The sequence below is a fragment of the Myotis nattereri genome, assembly GCF_964212035.1.
Source record: "Myotis nattereri genome assembly, chromosome: Y".
Classification (NCBI taxonomy): Eukaryota; Metazoa; Chordata; class Mammalia; order Chiroptera; family Vespertilionidae; genus Myotis; species Myotis nattereri.
Genome location: NC_138094.1, coordinates 10,576,240 through 10,593,068, shown reverse-complemented (window position 1 = coordinate 10,593,068; position 16,829 = coordinate 10,576,240). Strand labels below are relative to the sequence as shown.

General features: G+C 46.0%; 1 pseudogene across 1 annotated transcript in view; it reads left to right on the top strand.

The window, feature by feature from the left end:
* Positions 1–339: 339 nt before the first annotated feature.
* Positions 340–16,829, top strand: part of LOC308512330 (centriole and centriolar satellite protein OFD1-like) — a 67,697-nt pseudogene continuing 51,207 nt past the window's right edge. The window contains exons 1-3 of the transcript in view: positions 340–348; positions 15,257–15,350; positions 16,582–16,718. The product of the transcript in view is annotated as a centriole and centriolar satellite protein OFD1-like (transcript). The remainder of the gene's footprint in view (positions 349–15,256; positions 15,351–16,581; positions 16,719–16,829) is intronic.

Below are 16,829 nucleotides of genomic sequence, written 5' to 3'. Positions count from 1 at the left end.
AATGATAACCTGTTAAGTAAATGCCTTAATTGCTTTAATATTTTTAACTTGAAAATTAATTTTTTCATTTATAATGCTAATAGCAAGACACCCATGAAAATATACATGGTGTCAAAATAAGCCAAAGGAAAATCGTTTGGACAAAAATTAAAAGAATCCCAAGTATAAATTATAGATATGATTCCTTTATTAACCTTTGGTCGAGAATACATTTGTATATTTTCAGAAAACAACTCCAAGACCATGTGGATTCCTGCAACAGAGAGGAATTATTAGGACTGCTCCAGCCACAGAATAGCAGTGGCACCATGAGACAACAAGAAGAGAAGCAGTCCAAAAATGAAGACGGTGAAGACGCCTTATCATGCTAGCAGTCAGCAGCTGTGCATCGCTGCAAGTTGCCCAGGACCAAACCAGAGAGGGTCGGACCTGCATTGCCACCATTTGTCCACCATCCAGAACTGAAATATTACTGCTGACATGTACACATAAAAAACTGTCAGACACTGAAACATGAACTTCGCCTAAAAAACAAAGAAGGGGGATCTGTTGGGGGCCAGATGTAAGCTGGCAAGGTCCTTGCACCTGCAGGGGCTAGCAAGGCTGGGACCCTTACCCACACAGTTTTCCCAGACTTGTTTGGATGGCGATTATCAGTAGAATGGGAGTAACACTTGTAGAATGAGAACAGCCTTTCATAGCTTGCCAAGAAGTCTATAACTATTTACTGAGATATGCTGTACTGAGAACTTGTCCTTCTGCTGTATCTCTCCCTTAGAGATTAAGAGGAACAAAGAACACATTCCTCTTGACAGACCTCCGATTCAGTGTGTTGTGTATAAATAGGATTGTATAGCTAATAAACTCGCTTCAGTTCATCAAGAGAACTGGGGTCCTCCTGACACCGCTTTCCTGTCTTTCTTTCTTTTCTCAATTCCCACCTCCCTGCCTCAGCCCGGCTCAACCCTGTCAGGCTGGCCCTGACAATCAGGGGGAGATGTGACTTCAGTAGAGTCACAAGATGCAATATTCCTGGCTTTTAATGATGAAGGAAGCGGTCACCAGTCACAGAATATGGGTGGTCTCCAGAAGCTGGAAAGACAGTCTCCCCAAGAGCCTCCAGAAGAGAATGCAGCCTCCTGATACCTGGATTGCAGCCTGGTGAGCCCCACACCAGACTTCTGTGCTAATAACTGTAACACATTTGCATTGTTTCAGGCCACTAAATTTGTGATAATTTTTTACGGCAGCACTAGATAACTAACACACATGTCAAAGCTTAAAAAAAGCCTTGCAGGCATGAGGAAAAAATATTTAAAGAAGTGTCAGCAAAAAGGTAAAAGAAAGTGAGGATAGAGGGAGTTCATTTACTATGGCACATGGATTGTAAAACTTTGTCAGAAAGGTTGGTCTGAGCACAATGCTGCATCAACGTGGAGCTACTTACAGCAATATGGAGAAAGAGTATGGAAAAGAACAGGGTTGTGTTTTTTTCCAGCCTGATTCCCTAACACTGAGACCAGGATATAATAAGTGCTCAATGTTTGCAGAATGCAGCTGCAAGGAGGGGACTGTAATTTAGACAGTATAAGATGACCCTGAGATTAGGGCAGAGGTAATGCTGGCATGAAAGGCAGGGTGGGATTGACTAACTCAGTTGAGGACCTTTGAGGGCATGGAGGAAAGGGGTGGTCTCAGGCCTGAGAGCTGAAGTCTGTGTTTGAACAATTATCACCACCTTTTTGAGAACCGGCTGAAGTTGTTAAGGTCCTTACATAAAGCAATCCTCATTACAAGGGACAGGGCCTGCTGCCAAAAGGTAGGGGAGCCCTGACTGGCTCCTGTGGGGAAGATAGCATCTGTCTCGAGTAGCTAGGGTGACTTTGTTAGGGGCAGAAATAGAACATTCAAGACTAGCTACCCTATATAATAAAAGGTTAATATGCAAATCAACGAAAAGGTGGAACAACAAGTTGCTATGACATGCACTGACTCCAGGGAGCAAATGCTCAATGCAGGAGCTGCTCTCTGGGGGTCAGTGCACTCCCACAGAGGGAGCACTGCTTGGCCAGAAGCCGGGCTCATGGCTGGCAAGTGCAGTGGCAGTGGCAGGGGCCTCTCCTGACTCCATGGCAGTGCTAAGGATGTCTGACTGATGGTTTAGGTCCACACCCCAAGGGCTCGCGGACTGTGAGCGGGTGCAGGCCAGGCTGAGGGACCCCTCACCCCTGAGTGCCCAAATTTCGTGCACCAGACCTCTAGTTAATTATAAAAAACATTAGTCATGTTCTTCTCACTGTGATTGTTTTGTCCTGATTAAAGAAGGCACATCTAACCTGGCTGGGAGTTGCAAGCAGGACTTAGGACCTCACTTGGAAATACGGCCCATCCTCCACATCCAGTGATGCCTTCCCCAGGATATAAGTGACACATTTTCCCATGGAACTCTGAATTAGTACCTTTCCCTCTAACTTTCTTCAAATTAAGAGAATCTATGGAGTTCCCTATACTGCACAGTTTTAATGAAAGAAAATAAGACTTTCTAAGAGCATCAAATACATGTTTTTTTTTTATTTATAAACATATATACTCCTCTCTCTCTCTCTCTATCTATCTATCTCTCTCCTCTCTCTCTCTCTCTCTCTCTCTCTCTCTCTCTCTCTCTCTCTCTCTTTCTCTTTAAAATATATTCTTACTGATTCAGAGAGGAAGGGAGTGGGAGGGAGATAAAAACATCAATGATGAGAGAGAATCGCTGGTCGGCTGCCTCCTACACACCCCGTACTAGGGATCAGGCCAAAACCTAGACATGTGGCCTGACCTGGAATCAAACTGTGACTTCCTGGTTCATAGGTTGATGTTAACCCACTGAGTCACACTGGCCGGGCTCAATTCTTATTTATAAATTCATTCCAAGGACATATACAGCTTGAAAAGCTTTGAAAGCAGTTTAAAAAGAAACAACAACTAGCTTTTAAGTAGCAAGAAAACAGTTATAGAAGAAAGTTTAAATTAAAAGAAAAAATAATTGTTTTACTTTATTCAAGAGTGGGAACATCCTCCATGAAAATGTGTACCTTGACTGAGGATGGCTGGGTGGCCTTATCACACCTTAGGAAATCAAATGCTTTTTACAATGACAAGAAAGAGAGTTTCATCTAATTTCTCTCCCAGGGTAGATGTCTGTCAACAGAAGGTGGACATGAATAAAAGGAGGGGCTTGCACAATCAATCCAGAAAATCAGCAATCTATGAGTAATCCAGAACCCAGTATATATCTCCTCTGCCACACACCCTCCCTCCCAGCCAGTGAGCAAGACAATTACTCTCAAGTCAAGCTAAGTGCCCCCCAGTCACAGTGGCCCAATGCTGACATACAAAGCATACAAATAATTCTCACTCTGGCATAAAAGTGACAACTTTCTTGGAAGAAAAGCAGATACTGTAAATTTCTCAAAGTCTTCCTGAAACATTTTCTAAAGTAATTTTTACTTCTTTAGAAAAAATGCATACCTGGCAAACCATCTGTAATAAAAGGCCCATTCCATAAAACCTTACCTGGTCCTACTCATATCTGCAATCATAATCATATTTACAGACAAATATATCTATACTAAGAAAAGAGCAATATGCTAATTAGACTGGGAGACCTTCCAGAAGACCTTCCAGATGTTCTTCTGGACAAAGCCATGGTGGTGGGGCCAAGGTAGAGGCGGTTAGAGGCCAAGAGGGGAGGGCAGTTGTGGGTGATCAGGCTGGTGGGGGGCGGTGCTGTTTGGGGGTAAGCAGATCAGCAGAGGGGCCAGTTGGGGGCAAGAAGGCCATCAGTGGGGGGCAGTTGGAGGTGATCAGGATAGTGGGGGTGGGGGCCAGTTTGGAGTGAGCAGGCCAGCAGGGGGACAGTTGGGGATGAGCAGGCCAGTGGGGAGGGAAGGGAGGGACAAGCAGGCCAGCAGGGGCGGAAGTTTGTGGTGATCAGGCTCGTGGGGGGGGGCATGTGGGTGCAAGCAGGCCAGCAGTGGGGGGCGGGGGGAGGTCAGCTGGGGTCGAGCAGGCCGGCAGGCAGAGTGGTTAGAGGCAATGAGGCAGGCAGGCAGGCAGGTGAGCGGTTAGGAGCCAGCAGTCCCAGATTGCGAGAGGGATGTGTGACTGCTGTAAACTGGCAGTAGGACATCCTTCGAGGGGTCCCAAATTGGAGAGGGTGCAGGCCAGGCTGAGGAACACACTGTCCCCCGTGCATGAATTTCATGCACCGGGCCACTATTAAAAATATAAACAAACAGAAAAAAACAAAGATAACATGCTAAAGACCACAAATTTATTATATGGCAAAAGTCAAGATTCAAAAATATCTCCCCTACTAGCAGAATTAGGTGGGAAATTAACAAAGTAGAATTTAATAGGATGCAAAATAAAGTCTCATACTAGGGCTTTAAAAAAAAAAAAAACCTGCACAACAGGATAACCTAGTTTAAGACCAGTGCATCTACAAAAACACATTTTCGTTTATTGCAAGCTCAACAAGAGGCAGCAGTCTGAAACAGTGGTCCCAAAAAGCTAATGCAATTCTAAGTTGCATTAAGAGAAGACAATGTCCTCTTCACAAATAATATCATCCTGGGGACCATACTCAGTTCTGGGAATCACATTTTAAAAGAATCAATAACTGAACTGTGTGTTGGGAGAAGGGTGGGATCTAGCCTAGGGAATATTCTGCACAAAAGCTAGTGAAGGAACTGGGGATGTTTAAACTGTTTTATTTTGTTTTTCATCTCATCTGTAAAGAGGATATGCTGCATAATGGAAAAGGGAGTGGACTAGGAATGGCAAATGGGTTTCCTTTCCTGAGCCAGTTCTAATCAACTGGTAGTGACTCCCAGGACCTGGTGCTGAGAAAGATTCTGAGAGTAGAAAGGAGGGAGTGAGGGCAGAGAGAGAGACATCAACTGGTTGCCTCCCACATTATCCCAATCTGGGGATTAGGGGAGTAGAGGAGCAAACTGCACCCAAAGTAGGTACCTCTGACTGGGAATTGAACCCAGGACCCTTGGGTATGTTGCAATTCTCTAACCACTGAACAACACCCACAAGGCTTCAGTGCATCTTTGTTCTTATACCATTCTCTGGCTATGTTTTTATTACCGTGTTAACATAAGAAACATTCAAACCTGTAAAGAATTTTGTGTTTATTTGAGCAAACTGTCGACAAGTGCCTGGAAGCAGTACCTCAACGGATTGGGAAAGTGCTCTGGAGAGTGGCGGGTTTTCTTCTATTTTTATACATTACAACCAAAGGAGGAGACAAAGGTAGGTTACAAGAAATTCATTGGTGATACATTAGAGAGGCGGGAGAAACCAAAAGGGGCTTGGGGGTGAGGGAGAGAACCTGTGGGACTGGATAAAAAATAAAATGATAGACACATACTTAGAAGGGTGTAGGATAGCCAACAGTCAACAATTAACATGAGAACAATGAAGGAATTAGTGGTAACTGTCCGGGAGCCCAAGCACATTAGGTTGTGCCACAAGGGGCCCAGAAAAAGGGAAGTTACAACTTACCCAGATATTTCAAGGGTATCCTAGCTAATAAAAGACAAAAGGGTAATGAACCGTACCTCCGCTATGCTTCCCATTGGCTAATCAGGGCGATATGCGAATTAACTGCCAACAAAGATGGCGGTTAATTTGCATACATAGGCACAATGATGGGAGGCGAAAGGGGAAGGACAGAGGAAGCTGCCTGACGCTGACAGTGATCGGAAACCCAGGCAGCAGGCAAGAGCCGGGTGGCAGGGCAAAGGTGGAGAACCTGGGCCGCCTTTGCCCTGCATGAACTATGCAGCTGGGAGAGGGGTGTGCGGCCGCTGGGAGCAGGGCGGGAACATCCCGGGGTTTGCAGCAGGCAGCTGGGAGTGGGGCGGGAACTTCTGCCGCATTGTCATGGCAATGCGGCAGAAGTTCCCACCTCGTAGCTGCTTGCTCATTCACTTACTCGCTCATTCATTCACTCATTCACTCACCCATTATTCACTCACTCACTCACTCACTCAGCAAACCCTCTCAGGTCCCTGGCACCAGGCCAGGCACTGAAGTTGAAGCAGGATAAGACAGAGCAATGTCCTCAAGATGTTAGTAATTCAGTAGGGCGAAGCAGGCACATGAACAAGGCAGTTGTACGCACAGATGCAGTGTACTGGTTTCAGTGAGAGCAGTAACTAATGCCGACTTTGTTCTCTTGATACAATGGGGCCTCGGGAGCCAGGCCGCCCCAAGCCTGTAGGCCTGTGCCTAGGCCAGGAGTGGCTGGGGTCCAGGAACATGACAGAAGGCGCAGGTCGGGCTGAGGGGTCTGACCCCACCCCTCACCCTCACCCCCGAGTGCACAAATTTTTGTGCACCGGGCTACTAGTCTATCTATATAAAAGACTAATATGCTAAGTGTCCTGCCGTCAGGGTAATACGTTATGTCGCAATGCCCAGCTTCCTCTCCCTAGCGACTAGCCTCCTAGAAGTTTCTTCAGCCCAGGAACACAAGTTGCTTTATAGCCAGGTAGAAACATTCACAGTTAACCAAATGTCTGTGAAGTATTTTCCTGTGCCTCATCTCATTTGATCCTCACACAAGTCGTGGAGTAGGTAGATCGGAGACTTGGTTGAATCCTATTTTCTTTTCATTAAACAGAAAATGAAGATTTAGAAAGTTTAGAAACTCGACCCAACTGAAAAGAATTGAGAAATGGTGGGCCCCCACCCCCCCTCCACCCCCCCTTCCCCCGCTCAAAAAGAAATAAAGAAAAGAAATGGTGGACCTTAAAAATGACTTCAGGTTTTTTCACTGCACAAAATATAGTCAAACACTGCTGCAAATTAAATATTTTACCCTTTGTTCTCCCTGCGTGATCTACAATAATAATGTGCTTCTTTGTGTTGATATTTACTGCTGTGTTGCTGACAATTACCTGAAAAGAAGTTGGAGTGCTTCACTGGGCTGGAAAAAGTTTAGCTAAATCAGAAAGCAGCTCTAATTAACAAGTTTGTTTTATATCTATAAAAGGCTAAGTTGACTCGCACATGGGTGATACATATAAAGCTCTCATTGGCAGCAATCACATGCATTTCAATCTGTCATTGTCGATCATGAATTTGGTTGACACTTCTATTATTGAGAAAGGGTGAACAGGGATATTAAAATATTTCTTCTAATTAATTTCCTTTCAATGTGCACAAATTCATGCACCAGGCCTCTAGTGTTATTATAGATGCAAAAAGACAGATAGGCTCAGTGAAGATACTGTCCTAGAATGTAACTACCCACTATTACTGCTTTTGGTTAAAGTTTAATTTCCGATCGTCCTTTGTGGTTACTTCAGGTCTTTGAGTTTGCAAGACCATCATACAGGCCTTCCCTGAGCTTGTCAGGTTACCATGTGGCCCCTTTCACCCACAGCATCTTGGTAAGCCAGCTTACCTTTATCTTCCTCGGTATGCTCAAGAGTGGGTACTTGCCATGGCCTGTGTTGCTCGGTGGTTGGAGCATCAACCTGAGCAGCAGAGTCACCTATTGGATTCCTGGCCAAGGGCACATACCTGGGTTGCAAGTCCAAGCCCACAGTGGAGTGGAATGGGGGTGCTGCAGGAGGCAACCTATAGATGTCTCTTTCACATTGGTGTTTTTCTGACTCCCCCCCCCCCCGCCACCCCCCCTTCCTTCCAGTCTCTAAAATCAATGGAAAATATGTCCTTACTCCTTGGGAGAGGTACAAAGAAAACCAAAAACCAAAAAACGATAAAAAGGTAGATACTTAAAGTTTAGCTCACTGATTTTCAACCAGTGACTTTTGCCTCTCCAAGAACATCAGGCAATGTCTGAGACATTCAGTAAGGTCAGAACTGGTAAGAGGCGCTGCATTTAGTGGGCAGAGAGGCCAGGGATGCTGCTAAATCACCCGGCGGTGCACAAGACAGAGCCCCCTACAAAGGGTTTTCCGGTCCCAAAAGGCAACAGTGCCGCGGTTACTGAGTGACTTAATGAAAGGCAAAATAAGCAAAGCCCGAGCTGGCGGAGCTCGCTGGGTGCAATGCCTGGGCTGTGATGGGACCAGCTGGCCAGGGGATAGCCAGGTTGGGTCCAGCGCCCTAGGCCGCAACAGGAGGAAGACACAGGGTTAACTACCCAGATCCCGCAGGCCCCGGATGTGGTGCAGAGCACATGGCTTCTCCTCCAATCCCAGCTCTAGCCCAGGGGTCCTCGCGGAACTCAGAGGCCAAGCTCTCGCGAGAAGTGGGCGGAGCTTCCGGCGGTTGTTGGCATTGACTTGGCTGTAAAGCTCTGGGTTCCCGGATTCCTGGGTTCCCGGATTCCCGGATTCCCGGATTCCCGTGCTGGGCTGGCTGGGTCTCGGGGAGAGGGCGGGATTGGCTGTGAGGCCCCCACCCACCGCGAGGTGCCTCCACTTCCAGGGCCGCGGGTTTCACAGCCTCGCTCCGTATCTCTACTCTCCAGCCGCTGGTGAGAGTCGCGCCCGGTACACAACCCGCTCACCCGTGGCAAGCCGAGGGGAGGAAATGTGTTTATCCGCCATTTCCTAGTTCGAGTGGGCGGGAGAGCCTTGAGGTATACCCGTTCCTCTTGATTCCTGGCCCGCGGTTGGGCTCTGAGGACAGGTGAGGAAAAAGTACCGGGAGCACACGTGAGGAGATGTAGCATCTTGTTTGTTTCCGTTAAAGCACCAACCCGGTGCGCGGGTGAGGAGGCGAACCTTCTTGCTTGTTGTCCTGCAAGCGCCGTCCCCGCTGGGCTTTCGTGCTTTCCCGCTTTCCCGAAGGTCAGCCACTGTTCCGTCTTCAGAAATTCCCGTGCCCGCTGCCTGCCTGGTAACAGTTGGCATCTTCTCTTCCAGCTCACCGTGCCCCCCAAATATGACGTGTTGAGTCAAGACGAACTACGCACAAAGCTGTCCCAGACCTTCAAGCGCCGAGGTATCCTGGACTCCCTCAAGGTGTCGGCTTGAGGCATATCTGTTCTGTAACTTTTACAAGTGGAAGCGGTAACAGGGAGTCCGCATTTAAACCCACTGGGTCTTGGTTTTAAAAATAATATGATATGCAGGTGGTATTGGGGAGTGACGCTTTTATGTTTTGTAGAACTCGTTATCCTGGAAAGCATTCTCAAACGGTTGAGAGTTTGCCCGGTCTTCATATTCAAATAGATTTATTGACTGACATTCAGGTAGGAGCGAGTAGCTGTATAAAATGAAAACATTTTAGCAACAAGGCAAGTTTTGTGAAACTGGTTTGTAGGTTCTTGAATTAATACGTGGTTTTGTAATAGTCATGTTTGGATGAAGGATATTGAGACAATATAATAAGCATTGTGTGCTGCTTACAGTACAATAGTCTGGAGAATGACAGCTTTTTTCTTTAAAATATAATGAAAGCTCTGAAGGTTTCACTTGGGCAGCACATACGTATTAGTATGAATTAACAGCAAGGAGTAGGGTTACCTCAAATGTGTTTTCATTACTATATACAGTTAGACGTGTATTTTACACTTATCAGGGGAAATACTGAGTTTTTCCTTCTCCCCCCATTGTTTTCGTAACTTAAAAAACAAAACAGAACACTTTATACCTATCTGAAAAACCCATAAAAACATAGAGGAAGAGAGTCTTTTCTGATTCAGCTATTATTGGCACAGTGGTGTGTGTGTGTATTCTTAGTTCACTGTTGTATAGTGAGCATTTTCCTGTGACCCGAAAAGTTCCTTGAAACCCTCCATTTAAGTGTCCCATGATTGGATGTATGGGTAATTTATGTAGCAGTCCCTGGTGAATGTTTAATCTTGGCAGAGAATAATTTACTAATACACTTTACATATAAAGTAACATCAGAAATAGAATTGGTTTAAATGTGTTTTCATTACTACATATATTTCAGAAGTATATCTGAAATATAAATGCTGAATAGGTTATAACCAGGTCTGTGCATCCTTCAGTTGCATTTCTCATTTTTGCCTAGGTTACGTGGCATTCTTACATTCTTGTATGACTTTATCTATATAGAAAAGGCTAATATGCAAAGTGTTTCCTTGGAGGTTAGCCCGGGCCCCCCAGCCATGATCGGAGAATCAGGCGCCTTTGCCGCCCTGGCCAGTGATAGCAGGAAGTAGGGGTGGAGCCAGTGATGGGAGCTGGGCACGGTCAAAGCTGGTAGTCCCGGGAGCTAGGGGTCCCTTGCCTGGGCCTAAAGCGAAGCCCACGATCACGGCGCCCCCCCACTGCCACTGCAGGTCCCCGCTGCCCGGGACGGACACCTAGGCCAGAGGAATTAGGCCTGGGCAGGGGCAGAGCCTGCAACCGTGGGGAGCTGGGGTTCCCCTTCCCAGGCCTGACACCTCTGCCGGAGGCCTCAGGCCTGGTCAAGGGGCCGATCCGGTGATTTGTGATCGGAGGGTGATGAGGGTCAACTCCTCTGGCTGAGGCGTCAGGCCTGGGCGGGGGGTGGAGCAAGCGATCAGAGGGAGATGGGGGTCCCCTGTCCAGGCATGATTCCTGGGCCAGAGGCCTCAGGCCTGGGCGGGGGCCAGAGCCAGTGATCGGGGGGCAATAGGGGTCCCCTGTCCAAGCCTGACACCTCTGGCAGAGGCGTCAGGCTTGGGCAAGGGGCCGATCAGGCGATAGGAGGGTGATGGGGGTCAACGCCTGAGGGCTCCCAGTATGTGAGAGGGAGCTGGCTGGGCTGAGGGACACTCTCCCCCCACACACACACCCAGAGCACGAATTTCGTGCACCGGGCCCCTAGTTACGTTAATAACAATGTACCTACCTATATAGTTTAAGTTTAAAAAGTTTGGCTCTCAAAAGAAACTTCAATCGTTGTACTGTTGATATTTGGCTCTGTTGACTAATGAGTTTGCTGACCACTGGGTTAGGGCAAAGCATTTTTTTTAAGGCTCTTTGGCAGAGCATGTGTATTCTTCTCAGTATAAATGTCTTTTGTACTATAGGATTTTTGATGTGTAAGTACTGTTCTGTACTTGTAGTTATATACTCTTGTTCTTTTCAGGTGTAGGATAGAAGATAGAGGTATAGCAACTCTGTTTGTTTCCTGCTTGTATAGTATTGATATGAATATGTTGCGTGGATATAGGCAACATAGTCTTGAGCTCTGCTCAATTAATATGTTTCCAGATTATATGCAAAGTAGATTAGGACAATATTCAGTAGTTCAGTTAATTTAGAGGTTTTCTTAAAACTCAAAGGAAAACTAACACATTATAACCTTGAAGAAAATTACCCACTTTGAACCTAAGTTTTCATATTTATAAAATGTGGGAAAATTACTGTATTTCACAGTGTCTTGAGATGTAAATAATATATATGGAAGTGCGTTTTTAAAAATATATTTTTATTGATTTCAGAGAGGAAGGGAGAGGGAGAGAGAGATAGAAAAATGAATGATGAGAGAGAATCATTGATCAGCTGCCTCCTGCACACCCTCAACTGGAGGTGGAGTCCTGCAACCTGGACATGTGCCCTTGACCAGAATCGAAACCAGCACCCAATATTTCTTCCAATATTATTTTCATATTCTTCATCAATCCACAGAGAGTTGAGGAAGCAACAGAATTTTCTCTTATACATGCTATCTGAATCAAAGACTGCTGAAATGGACTCATAGGGAAGTTAGTTAGAGTCTTCATGTGTTCTGACTAACCAGCAATTCACTTGGAAGCAGGTGAAAACAGCTTCTCTGGCCAGAATCCATGGGCTGCTTATCTCATAGAGTAAGACAAAGTGTGCAGCAGAGTAGTACTAACTTTTGGCCATGAATCTAAAACAACTCCCCCATCAGACCTGCCTTGAGTGTGACGGGGGGCGGTGCCCCAACCCCCCAATCGGCCCTACCCTGAGCGTGACTGAGGGTGGCATCACAACCTCCCAATCCACCCTGCTTTGTGCATGACAGGGGGCGGCGCCCCAACTCCCAAATCAGCCCTGCTCTGAGCCGGACCAGGGACTGCACCTAGGGATTGGGCCTGCCCTCTGCCACCCGGGAGCAGGCCTAAATAAAACGATTCTAATAAAACGATTCTAATTTGTGTGGCAAATCTGTGTATTCCTAGTGAAGCAAACCTGAAAGTTTGTTCCCATTTGTTTTTTTTTTTGTTTTTTTCTTTTTTGTCATTGAGCTAGACACAACTGAGAAAGCAGGTCATTCACGAATTGATGCACCCTGTATTGAGTGGAAGTCCTCCACCATTTCAGTGGAAGGGAGTGCCCTCTTCTTTTTAAAACATATTTTTATTGATTTCAGAGAGGAAGGGAGAGGGAGAGAGAGAGAGAAATATCAATGATGAGAGAGAATCATTGATTGTCTGCTTCCCGCATGCCCCCCTACTGTGGATTGAGCCCAAAACTTGGGCATGTGCCCTTGACTGGAATCGAACCCGGACCCGTCAGTCCCCAGGCCAACGCTCTATTCACTGAGCCAAGCCAGCCAGGGCAGGAGCGCCCTCTTAATAGGCAGGTATACCTGTGTCCCACATGAGAAACCAGAGTCTGCAGAAGTGGGTAATTTGCTTAAGGTCACAGGATTTCAAGATGGCAACACAGGGCAGTAAATCTAGATCTTTAAAATGTGCTCTTTAGATAAGAGAAATAAAGAATACATTAATTTTTTTGAAACCTGTTTTAATCCTCAAGTATTAAAACATGTTTACCACTTCTTAATTATTTTAACTATATTCCTACACCATTGCCTTTGAACATATTAGTTACATTTTATCTTAAAGGCAGATATAGCAAACTTTCCATATATTTTTTTAAATTGGCTTAATATTTTAGAGCAGCTTCATAGCAAAATTGAACAGAATGGAGAGTTTCTGTATGTCTCCTCCTCCTTCATGCACAGCCTTCCCCATGATCAACATTTTTACAGTCAATGAGCCTACATGGTGGCATCATTGTCACCTAAAATCCATAATTAACATTAGGGTGCACTCTTTATGTTGTCCCTATGTTTTAATTCTCTTTCTATTAGCTGTAGTTGTCCAAAAGTTTCTTATTCAGAAGTTTTAAGAAATCTTGAACAGTGTTAGTATTTGAAAAACTTGAAACTTAAATATGCTGTATTTAAGTTTGCCTGAGCAATAGTCAATTACATAGTTACTAGAGGCCGGATGCACAAAAATTTGTGCACTGGCGGGGGTGGGGGGTGTCCCTCAGCCCCACTTGTGTCCTCTCACAGTCTGGGACCCCTCAGGAGATTACGACCTGCTGGCTTAGGCCCACTCCCGGTGGCAGAGGGCAGGCCCAATCCCTAGATGCCTGCACCGCAGCTCCTGGTCGGGCTCAGAGCAGGGCAGACAGGGGAGTTGGGGCGCCGCCCCCTGTCATGCACAGAGCAGGGCAGATCAGAAGGTTGTGATGCCACCTCCAGTCACGCTCAGGGTAGGGCCGATTGGGGGCTTGGGGCACTGCCCCCTGTCACGCTCAGAGCAGGGCCCATCAGGGGGGTTGGGGCTCCGTACCCTGTCACACACAGAGCAGGGCCCATCAGGGGGTTAGGGAGCTCCCCCCTGTCATGCACAGAGCAGGGCCGATCGGGGGGTTGGGGAGCTCCCCCCATCATACACAGAGCAGGGCCGATCAGGGGGTTGTGATGCCACCCTCAGTAATGCTCAGTGTAGGGCCGATTGGGGGGTTGGGGTGCTGCCCCCTGTCACACTCAGGGCAGGGATGATGGGGAGGTTGCGGCTCCACCCTGTCACACACAGTGCAGGGCCCATCAGGGGGTTGGTGCGCTGCCACTGTCACACTCAGGGCAGGGCCAATGGGGAGGTTATGGCTCTACCCTGTCACACACAGATTAGGGCCCTGCTCTGTGCGTGACAGGGGGCAGCGCCCAAAGCCCCTGATTGTCCCGGCTCTGTGCGTGACAGGGGGTGGCGCCGCAACTTCCCCATCAGACCTGCCTTGAGTGTGACGGGGGGGCGGTGCCCCAACCCCCCAATCGGCCCTGCTCTGAGCCGGACCAGGGACTGCACCTAGGGATTAGGCCTGCCCTCTGCCACCCGGGAGCAGGCCTAAGCCAGCAGGTTGTTATTTCCCGAGGGGTCCCAGACTGTGAGAGGGCACAGGCCGGGCTGAGGCATCCCCCCCCCCCCGAGTGCACAAATTTTTGTGCACCGGGCCTCTAGTACTAATATAAGGGTAATACGCTAATCAGACTGGATGTCTTCCAGACATCCTTCTGGACAAAGCCATGTTGGTGAGGGCTGAGGCAGAGGCAATTAGGGGCAATCAGGCCAGCAGGGGAGAGCAGTTGGGGCAATCAGGCAGGCAGGTGAGCGGATAGGAGCCAGCGGTTCCAGATTGGGAGATGGATATTGGACTGCCGGTTTAGACCCATTCCTGGCAGTTGGACATTCCCCGAGGGGTCCTGATTTGGAGAGGGTGCAGGCCAGGCTGAGGGATCCTCCCTCACCACTCCCTTACCCCATTCTTTCCCCCTACCCCGTGCATGAATTTTGTGCACCGGGCCTCTAGTATTATATATTTAAATGAATTAATCGTGAAGAACATAGTTAATTAAGCACCTGTTGATTGAGATTTTGTTGTTTTATTGTTTGGGTTTTGCCATTAGAAGCGGTGTGCAGTGTACACTCTTTGTTTCCCTGTGGAAGTGTAGCTGTGTGAATTCCTAGAGGTGAAAAGACTAGGTTAAAGAACACATGTCTTTTTGAATACACAAACACTAACAAATTTCCCTCCTGAGTGATTGAACCTGCCGACTTCCCTGCTTTCTTGCCAGCACTTCAAGTATGATGAGAGTTTTAATCTTAGCAGTCTTATTGGGAAAATAGGACCCCTTTGTTTTAGTATTAACTTGCATTTTCTTAGGATTTTGTTTATCGACATTAAATTGTCTTACTGATTTATTAGATCTCTTTAATATTATGAAAGTTAGTGTGCTTTCTCCTCATTATAGCAAATATTTTCTTCCAGTGTGTCATTTGTCTTTTGACTTTATTTCATGCCATATATAAGTTCTTAATTTTTATGTTATTAAATATTTCTCTTTATCACTTCTAGATTTTTGTATCATGCTTGGGAAGGACTTCCTTCAGAAATTATTCTTAAGAGATACATAACGTACAACAGGATAATGTCATAAGTCCAAAATTTATAAAGTGACTGAGTAATGGTTGAATGAAAGTTGTGAGACAAAACTATGTACATTGTGTTTTTTGGAGTTTTTAAAAGAAATGGCAGAATATCATCAGGCTAAAGAGACTTGTGACATGGACCCTCAGACAAGTGCAATTTTGCCTAGCAAAGACTCTCTTGGTAATTTCAGGCTTTTTTCCTGATTCCAGGTTTCTATTTTCTTTTTGAATGAAGAAAAAGATCTGCTTTCCTATGTTGTGTGTGTTCCTAAACTGTGTGCAGGTGGAGTGCTCATTTCCCATTGTGTCAGCACAGTCCTATCTTCAGTGCTGCCCCTCCCTCTGTGATCACCAGGTGGATGCAAAGGCCCATGTTCTTGTTTGTTGGGTCAACCCCTCAACTGGCAGGCTCTTCCCTGTGACTCATCTAACTTTATCGTATAGCCATTAACGTGAGAAGATCCTAGACTATTTGCATTGCGGAAAACTAGAGAAGTCAGTGGCATGTTATAGTTGAGGAAACCAAGGTCACCAGATGAAGGAAAAGTGATACTGGAGTCCAAGTTTTCTGGTCCATGATCCAGATCCTTTTCCATGGGACAGCCTTTCCACATACAGTACCATCCTGCCTTTAGGCGTATGCTCAGAAGGGAAACAGGTGGCTAAAATGCTGTGATTAATCCTGGCTCCTCCTTACTCATTAAAAGCAATAACTTGTTACACAATAAATTCAAATATCTTAATCTGATTCTGCCAGTCTTTTTTTCCTGTGCATACTTTTTAGTGGGCACTGGTGTTTACATGATTGAGATTGCACTCTCGTGTGGGTTTTGCACTCTGTTAATGTTTGATTCTAATCCACATTTGGTTTGAGGGCTTCGGGTCTGCTGCAGAGAGCACTGGAATGAGAGAAATAGCAGACCTGGCTTTTGTCCCAGTTATGCCGTTGTGTAGTTGCTAAGCCCTCTGGGAGTCACCTACACTGTGTGGGCACCTGTGTCCTCTGTAAAATGGAAGACTTAAAACTAAGAATCTCTGATTCATTTTAAGATCAGTGTTTTGAACATGTGACTCAGCTTTCACCAAAGACCATAAAAGAACTCTTTGGCACTTGGAGACTGGAAAAAGATGCCATTGTTTTCTGACCTACCTTTTGCTTTCTTTTCCCCTGACTTTTATGATGGAAATTTTCCAGCATTCAAAAAAGTTGAAAGTTTTACAGTTCACCAGTAAGTTTGTATTATGTTTGCTTGATCACTTTCTGTTCATCCAGTAATCTATCTCAATTTTTTGAATTGGTTCAGAGTAAATTGCAGATGCCCCCTGTCCGTATCCCTGTACTCTTTGCTTTTGAACAGACTTCTTGCTCACCTACCCTGAGTCCTCTGCCCTGTTCGTGTTTTTTTTAATAGCTGAGAAGCTTCAACATATTGATGATCAGTTTTCAGGTGCTTACCCTCAGCATCCAACATTAGGAACTTTAGAAATAAAGTTAAATGAATATAAGAGAGAACTAGAACAGCAGCTTCAGGCAGAAATGCATGAAAGGGTAAGTTTATCTTGTTGCTGTTAACAAAAGTGGTATTTTTGCTTATCTTTTCATTCTTAATCTTAGGTATATAGGAAAATATCTAGAATCTTTAATAAACTAGAGGCCCAG